Raw genomic sequence first — 9,086 nt, forward strand, 5'->3', positions numbered from 1 at the left:
TCATTTTTATGTGACTGGTGGAGAGAGTGAGAGACTGGATTGGATTTGGAGGCTAAACTTTCAGTGACAGACAGACAACCAGCTGTGCGAGCGCAGGGCAAACAAGTGAGAGAGAGTTGCAGCAGTATCCCGCTGTGCTGGCAGACTCGGCAGCAGGGACAGTTTTTGCTATGGGCAGTGCAACTGCCCAGGGCGCAATCTACTTGGGGGCGCACGAGAAGTTTTCTAGACTACCGTATTGACCCGCACATGCCGGACGCGGACGCGGACTGCCCAGGGCGCAATCTACTTGGGGGCGCACGAGAAGTTTTCTAGACTACCGTATTGACCCGCACATGCCGGACGCGGCCGGCTCGCCTGATACCGACTGATGGTGCCCCGGTGCCGCGGCCGACCGGCTCTGCTAAATAATGGCGAATTTGGCGATTTTTTTTTTCGGGCTTTATCGGGCTGTCGGGCCTAAAGTTCAGCTAATTAGTCAGGTCGGGTCGGGCCTCGGGCTGGCCCAGTCAGGCCCGGGTCGGGTCGGGTCTTAATTTTCAGGTGAGAACTCTAGTCTGTATTACAATTTTTGGGAGGTGTGCGGCAAGGCTCTGCGGCGGTCGCACAACCCCCATAAGCTTCGCACAATCCCCGTACGCTCTTCTTACGCAGAAGCATAATTCAGCCTTTAGCCAGTCCGACTCCGCTCCCTGGCCAACAAGCTCTCAAGCTAGCGAAATTAGCCAGTACGCCTCCGCTCCCCAGGCAACAAGCTCACAACATATTTACAACATGTTTAACAAACATAACTTACCATTCTGAAACATCCTGTAATAAACAGATTTGAGGTGGTTCAGTGTCTCCTGCCGTCTGTGGTTTGGGATCGGAGTTGGGCTCAAACACGTACAATCGTATAACATCATGCTCAAGGCTGAATTATGCTTCCGCGTAGGAAGAGCGTATGGAGGTTGTGCGAAGCTTAAGGCTGAATTATGCTTCCGCGTTGGAAGACCGTACAGAGGTTGTGCGAAGCTTACGGGGGTTGTGCGACCGCCGCAGAGCCTTGCCGCGCGCCTCCCAAAAATTGTAACTACGCGGACCCTCCGCAGCCCCACAAGAGCTGTGATTGGTCCGCCGAAGTACATCATTTCCGGCATTTCGTTGCAACCGGTATCACATCCTGTTGTTGTGCCGGCTGACAGCGCCGTTTTTAAAACAACTGTTGTGTCTCGACTCGTCGGTTGTGTTTGAAAACTTTGGAGAATGCTGGATCTCGTGGAAGAACGCCTGGCCGAGGAGGTGCGCAAGTACCCGCACCTATACGACTCGTCCTCTCGCCAAGGGCAGCGACCATACGTCACAGGGTCTACATTGGTGGGAGGAGAATTGCTCAGTGTGTTTCGCAGAGGTATGTTGGACACACACGCGCTGCGTAGGAAATGCGTGCTTCGCACAACCCCCGTACGCTCTTCTAACGCTGAAGCATAATTCAGCCTTTACGGGGGTTGTGCGACCGCCGCAGGGCCTTGCCGCGCGCCTCCCAAAAATTGTAACTACGCGGACCCTACGCAACCCCACAAGAGCTGTGATTGGTCCGCCGAAGTACATCATTTCCGGCATTTTGTTGCAACCGGCATCACATCCTGTTGTTGTGCCAGCCGGCAGCGCCGTTTTTAACAACTGTTGTGTCTCGACTCGTCGGTTGTGTTTGAAAACTTTGGAGTGTTGGATCTCGCGGAAGAACGCCTGGCCGAGGAGGTGCGCAAGTACCCGCACCTATACGACTCGTCTTCAGCGACCATACGTCACAGGGTCTACGTTGGTGGGCGGAGAATTGCTCAGTGTGTTTCGCAGAGGTATGTTGGACACACACGCGCTGCGTAGGAAATGCGTGCTTCGCACAAACCCCGTACGCTCTTCCTACGTGGAAGCATAATTCAGCCTTCAGGGTCCCGGTTTCACGTGTCCCGCAGGGTTTTAGTCCAAATTTGCTCGTCTGTTGGGCTCATTTCAGCGCAGATTGTTTTATCAACCCGACATAATACAATGCCAGCTTCATGGTTCGGGATCAAAGTTGGGCTCAAACATGTATAGTCGTATAACATCATGCTCAGCGGTAGCTATGACAATCATACATAATATAGATCTATAAGATGATAATTCCTGTTTACCGGTGAGCACCACTGAGCTCCGCTGAGCTCCGCTGAGCAACGTAGGTTTCAGTTACTTGTTTGTGATTGGCCCGACCATATGTCACTCAGAAAACCGTCAGCCAATCAGTGGAGAGGTACTGATTCTCTCTGATTGGCTAAACGAACCATGCTGACAGGACCGAGCAAAAACGAGAACCCAAGTGCACGACTCCAGACAAAAGTTCTGAATGAAAACAGTCTTTATTTGGGCAAAAGTAACAACACAAATACTCACTCGCAAGGAGGACAAAACAAAACCAAAATCACTCAACTAGGAGGAATTCAACACTCTACTAGGAGGAAATATAATGCAAAAGTAACAACTAAAATTCTATACAAAAGTATCAACAGAAATACTCACTGTACCGTGGTCAAGATAACAAAGGAAATAGCAAGGCAAAGTATCAACAAAAAACTGTGGCAATAAGGCAAAAGAGGCAAGACTAACTGTGGCAAACAAGGCGAGAATGGCGTGGTTTACTTGGCAGACGGCACAAGACAAACTGGCACAGGACAAGGGAAAACGCTGACTATATATACACGCACACACAAGGTAATGGGGAACAGGTGGAAACAATCAGGGCGGGGAAAGACAATCAACCAGGGGAACACAATAGGAAGAGCAAGTTACCTGACACAAGAGGGAAGCGGGATTTCAAAATAAAACAGGAAATCACGAGACAAGACATGACAACACTTAACACTTTTTCCTTTTCATGACACATGCTGCCAGAGCTCCGGGACAAAGGCAAGAGAGATGAGCTGTGAAACTATATTTAGCAGACCACGGGTACTCAAAACCACAAATAGATCTTACTAGGGATATCAACAGTTAAAATAAAACCCTGGAAAAGTGTACAGCATGGGGCCTTTAATCAGTGCCCATGTGTTGGCTCCCAGAGCACTAGCTTGCAGGCTGGGAGTTCTTGGTGTCTGTGGCAGTGGCCAGCAAGTTTCATCCTCCTGGATGTCACTTTCTCACTCAGGCCTTGGTAGCCCCCCATACAGATGCTTGTTGGTAACATGCTCATTCTCTTCAGGCTCCAGGTTTCACAACCATATAGGAGGACAGGCACCACGGTTGCATGGAAGAAGCTCAGTTTGATGTGTTGAGGGAGATTGGAGTTCCACACACTAGTCATGTCATTCGGGGCCCTCCATGCTAGCACCTTCCTCACCTTAAGGTCCTGTTCTGTTGAGTTGACCCAGGAACCCAGGTATTTGAAGTCACTAACCTCTGCCAGAGCATTGCCTCCTGCTGTCTTGAGAGGTGGGTGGTCCGGGATGATGTTGTAAGTGATTACCTCAGTCTTCTTTGCATTCAACCTAAGGCCAACCCTGGAACATTCTGCCTCCACTCTGCTCAAGAGCTCCTGTGCCTGCTCCACACGGTCAGACAGGCTGCTGCTGCTGCTGATGTGGTAGTGGTTAAAGTGGGCACTATAGGCCGGATGTCTGGGTCTAAACTTGGATCAGAATGCCTTGTGTGATCTACTGGGTTCTGATCTGTGTGCACAAAATGCCACTAGTCTGGGTAAGAGGATCTTCAGATATGTAGGACCTGGTTACTAACATAGACATAAAAGCTTCTGGTTTCATTGTAAATGTAACATAGAACCACTTTGCTGTCTGAGTAGTAGGGGCATCGAGCTCAAGGTCTAGCTGTGCTGAGACCAGGTCTAACCCTAACCCTAACCCTAACCCTGTGTGTGTATGTTAGGGTTAAGGTTGGGGCCATAAATTGTTAATAATTGAACAACCGCCATTCTATTCTTTCGGTCAGGCGGGCAAGTTGTTGCCACACAAATCTTAGCAAATAGGACCTAGCCCTCGTCCGAACCATAAGCCCATCCCAAACCCTGCGCGAGTAGCATGGAGGAGGCAACTCCTCCTGTACTTTGAATCAAAAAAACCCTATATAATAAACAGTTACCAGACCCTTGCGATAGCATGGGGGTGGCGGGGGGCGGGCGCCCGTAACAACGGGCCCTATCCTCCTGCAAACCCCAGAATGAAGAAGCGCTATCAGACGTAGCTTTAGTAATAGGACCAGGGCCTTAATTTGTTGCAACACGTAAAGAATGTAGGGGAAGGGGTGATTCCATAAGGCTGGATCAAGTCTGACAGTTCCTGAATCCCAGTGCCGGACGTCGGGTTTTGCCACATGGTTTCACGTTAACTCTGAACCTCTGTCGAGGCGGGTTGTTCTTCAGGGTTTTGGCAGCTCAGTAACAGACATGGGTCAGTGCCTTTTCACGTGAAAACTCACGTCAAAAGCCGCTCGTACTACCGAAATTGGAGATGGGGTCGGTGTGAGATATCGAGTGTATTATTTCCTAACCTAACCCAACTCAACAGCAAGCACAGCTGTGCAGAGTTCTAGACTCTGTACAGACCCTCCTTTTTTCCATAGACATCGACTCTTTATACACTAACATTGAAACCACACTCTGCTTTGCTGCTGTAAAAGATATTTTCTGACAACACCCGGACCCATCCAGACCCGACGACCCTATTTTACAGTTGCTACACAATGACAATGACACAATGACACAATGACTTCCCATTCAATAATCAGCATTATCTCCCATTGTGTGGCTGTGCTATGGAAATACGCTCCTTCGTATGCCCACATCTATCTGGTCCATTGGGAGAAAACAGCTTTCACCAAACTCTTCACCAAGCCCCTCCTGTACTGCCAGTACCTGGATGACATCTTCGGTCTCTGGTAGGGCTGGGCGATATATCGATATAAAAATCATATCGATATATTTTTAAATGTGATATGGAATCAGACTATATCGCATATATCGATATAGTTCAAATTTGCGCTGTGATCCTTGCTCTGCTGCGCTGCTGACCTGGAGCTCTCTGCAATGCTCCGCATGCCCCCGCCCCTCCTCTGTCGTGCACAGAGGAGGGGCGGGGCAGGAACAAACACTCCGGCACTCTCAGAGTAATTTCATGGGGCTGGGGCCGTTGTCTCGTGTCTCCACCGCAGGAACTACCCCGAAGGAGAGAGTTCCTTAACTTTTACAGGGGCTAAAAACGGCCCTGCCTCGGGGTAGGGACTCTGAGCAGCCCCGAAAAACTCCCGGGTGGGGCTTGAGGTTTACTTGGTGCTGATTGGATTTACTCTCGGCGCGATGTGGTGTCAACAGAAAGCAAACAGCCGGGCACTAGGCGTCCCTAGCAACACGGCCAACACTACCTAGCTAACGCTAATGTGCTATCTAACGTTAGCTAACGCTAACAACACACATTTAGTCGGCATTTTTAGGGGCGCTAACATTAGTTTTAGCGGTCGTTAGCTAACGCTAACAACAGGCTTTTTTAACAACATTTTGATGCCCCGGTCATGGTCGCGCAACCGCCCGTTGACTTTACAGGAACTTTCCTCCTACTCGGCCCTCTCAGTGGAGACACGGCAGGTGAGAGGGCCGAGCCAGAGGACGTTCCTGTAGCAGCTCCTGCCCCCCAGATACTACCAGGAACACTGCAGAAGCCCCAGCCACAAGCCATCCACAACCCGAAAAAGCTCCAGCCCCGTCATGTCATATTTGGCTTTGACTTAACTGAACATTTGCTCTCACATTGCGGAAAAAATATCGGGATATACCGTATTGACCCGAATAAAAGACGACCCTGATTTTAAGACGACCCCTCTTTTTCAAGACCCTTTTTTGGAAAAATACTTTTTATATGGACATTCTGCCAGGAGCGGACTTACCATTAGGCAAAACTAGGCGGTTGCCTAGGGCCCCAAGTTCCTGAGGGCCCCATAAAACTCCTCATACACTTATGGTTAATACAGTTATTACTTATTTGCGCACATTAATTATGTTTTTGATTAAAATACTTTCGCTAAAATGCCAGCAGAATGCTTATCGTATTATGTGTGTCTCGGGGCCCCTGTTTTGTGTGTTGTCCTCTCATCTCAGAGGGCCCCATGCCTGCCTTTGCCTTGGGCCCCAAATTTCTTAAATCCGCCACTGCATTCTGCAACACCAGCCCATGCTAGCTTTAAACTCAGGGGATGTTGCAGGGGATGTTGAGCTCTGTGGCAGCTTCAAGTGCTTTTTGCTGCATCACAGCCCTCGTAACGGGCAGTCCTTCACGACGTTTCTCATTCACAAAATCGCACACCCTCCTGTCAGTTTCGTTGAATCGACCAGTTTGTGGACCAGGAAAAGCCCTTCTCTGGCTGTGGGCATTTTTTAGCTCTTCTTTCTGAGACCGCCACCGCCTCACATTGCACTCAGGGCCAGGGTTAATGGATGTTTATTTACCTTGACAGTTTCGGAGGTAACTTCAGAAAGCGTCCAACTGACAGCCGGAGCGGCATGTCAGCTGGCTGCTACATTCAAGCGGGTGGCGGCGCACACCGGCCGGCCCACCTGATACCGGCTGGTACCTCAGTCGGCACCGCGCCCACCCGGTCAGGTCTGCTGGATCTGACAGGTGCGCGGCGCACACAGACTGCCATACCTTTCACCATAAATCAACTTTTGTTTATATGCGGTTGCAGCAGCACCATGGACAGCGACACAGACAACATGGTTGATTATTGATTGCGCGACGCGGCCATTCGCCGGTAATCGCTCTGCGCATTAAACGATTTTGCGGAGGCAGGAGGGAAGTTGCATGATTTACGTTGTATCCACGTTCGCGCGCCGCGTGCGTGACCATGCATGTGCTCGTGCATGAACGCCCGTACCGTGCTGAAGCACACCCTTTCCAACCGTGCCAGAGCGGGGGAAGTGTGCTGTATTCAAGCACGGAACATATGCAAGCACAATACATGTGTATTTGCTTAGACCCCCAATATAAGACGAGGGCGTTTTTTCCGGGCATTTTCAATGGAAAAAATATCGTCTTATATTCAGATCAATACGGTATATCGTATATCGATATTCAGCCAAAATATATCGGGATATGACTTTTGGTCCATATCACCCAGCCCTAGCCTCTGGGACAACACACTGGATCAATTCCTCTAAGTCATAGATACATTCAACTCACATCACCCTAAAATAAAATTAAAATATAATTTAAAACCTACTTCTGGCAATTTTTTTGGACACGCAGGTCTTCTTCCATGCCTCCAGCGACCAAACTAAAGTTTTAGCCACAAAAGTACGGACCGTCATGCTCTCCTCCATAAAGCCAGTTATCATCCGAGGCACACATACACAGGTCTGATTAAATCCCGGCTGATACGCTTGCTCAGGATCTGCACCCTCCTGAACATGTGGAGGAGGCCACAAGCACCCTTTTTAGTGCACTGAGGCCTAGGGGTTACTCAAGGCGCTTCCTCAGGAGTGTTAAAAGACCCATGGCCTGAAAAATCCAATGTTCGTTGTTTTTGTGTGATAGGGAAGGTCTTGGGGCCACATAAACACTGTTCCATGCATTTCACCTATGATAAATAGAGAAGTGCACACGGCCCGTTTTTTGAAACTGTCCCTGTAAAACGAACAGATTGCACTTCCTGTAAGTCTTGATGTCAGTGTCTGTACTGCGTCACTGACTACGCCCACAGCACCTGCATCCCCAGGCAACCAGCTACCAAGCTAAAATAAAACCCTGAAAAAGTGTACACCATGGGGCCTTTAACCCTCCTATTATGTTTGGGGTCAATTTGACCCCATTCAGTTTTTAACGTCTCTAAATACATACTTAACATCATTTTTTTTGCTTCATATTTTATGACTTTTCCTAATTTAGTGGATACTACCGGGTAAACATGAAATTAACATGATGATATGTTTTCAGTGTCCTGTACGCATTTTGTACGCATCGGTGGTGTTTGGGGTCAATTTGACCCCAGGCTGTTTTAGCTGTATAAAACACCGTTTTACACAATTTTTTTGGGTTGTTTTGGATGAAAATGAGGTCACTGTAACATGCAATTTGATAATCTTCAAAAAACTTCCCTCTGCTTTAGGGCCCTAACCTAACATAACCATACCTGAAGTAGTACGGGAACCACTGACATGGGTGGATATGGGGGGAGATATTGGGGAGGGGAAAACATAATACCAACAAGAACTTCGATATTTCCCACACTGTGAGGGCGGGGAAATATAGTTCCCACGAGGACATTGATAGTTCCCACCACATGGGGGGGGGAAGCAAATATATAGAAGCTTGCACAGCAGCCTTCTAAATCATTTCTCTTGTTGCGCTGTGTACTCTCACTTTATGCTCTCTCTCAGTTGAATATGAACGTGAAGCAAAGGTTTTCTGCCAGTGAGGTTTTGTCACAGCTCTTTGACAGTGAAAATGACATTGATGAGAATGTGTCTGAGACAGAGGATCATGTTGAGGAGGACCCTGATTATGAGGCATCTTCCTCTTATGAGAATGAAACCCTCAGTTCTGACCCTCCTGTTGTCTCTCAACCACCAGCAGACACGTTACCTTCCAAAAATGGAGAGGTATCATGGTCCCTCTCCCCACATGAACAACAGGGTAGACTCAGTGCTGCTAATGTCATCAAAATGGTTCCAGGCCCCAGCAGATACACTGTCAGCCATGTCCAAGACATAAAATCAGCATTTGAGCTCTTTGTAACACCATCAGGTGGGGATATACTTGTGATGACAAACTTAGAGGGGAGGTGTGTATGGGGACAGCTGGAAAGGCTTGGATGTGACCCACTTGCAGGCCTACATTGGGTTACTCACTCAGAAGTTGTGTTTCTTTTTCCTGGGGTCAAATTGACCCCGAACATAAGACATGTTACTATCCTTGATAATAGAAATTGATTTTCTTTCCAAATGTTATAAATAACAAAAATCTGTTCTTAGAAATAATATATAGCCATTAAAACACCAAAAAGATATTTCTTTCCAATTTTAGGTCAATCAGTGAGATTTTATGGTGATTTGCATATTTTTCCATAGTCGC

At 48.3% G+C, this 9,086-nt stretch overlaps 1 protein-coding gene across 1 annotated transcript in view; it reads left to right on the forward strand.

Annotated features, from left to right (window-relative positions):
- Positions 1–9,086, forward strand: part of LOC115363817 (sodium- and chloride-dependent GABA transporter 3-like) — a 37,409-nt gene that overhangs the window by 22,304 nt on the left and 6,019 nt on the right. The gene's annotated exons all lie outside the window — the stretch shown is intronic.

This window comes from Myripristis murdjan, chromosome 8 (assembly GCF_902150065.1).
Source record: "Myripristis murdjan chromosome 8, fMyrMur1.1, whole genome shotgun sequence".
NCBI classification, from domain to species: Eukaryota; Metazoa; Chordata; class Actinopteri; order Holocentriformes; family Holocentridae; genus Myripristis; species Myripristis murdjan.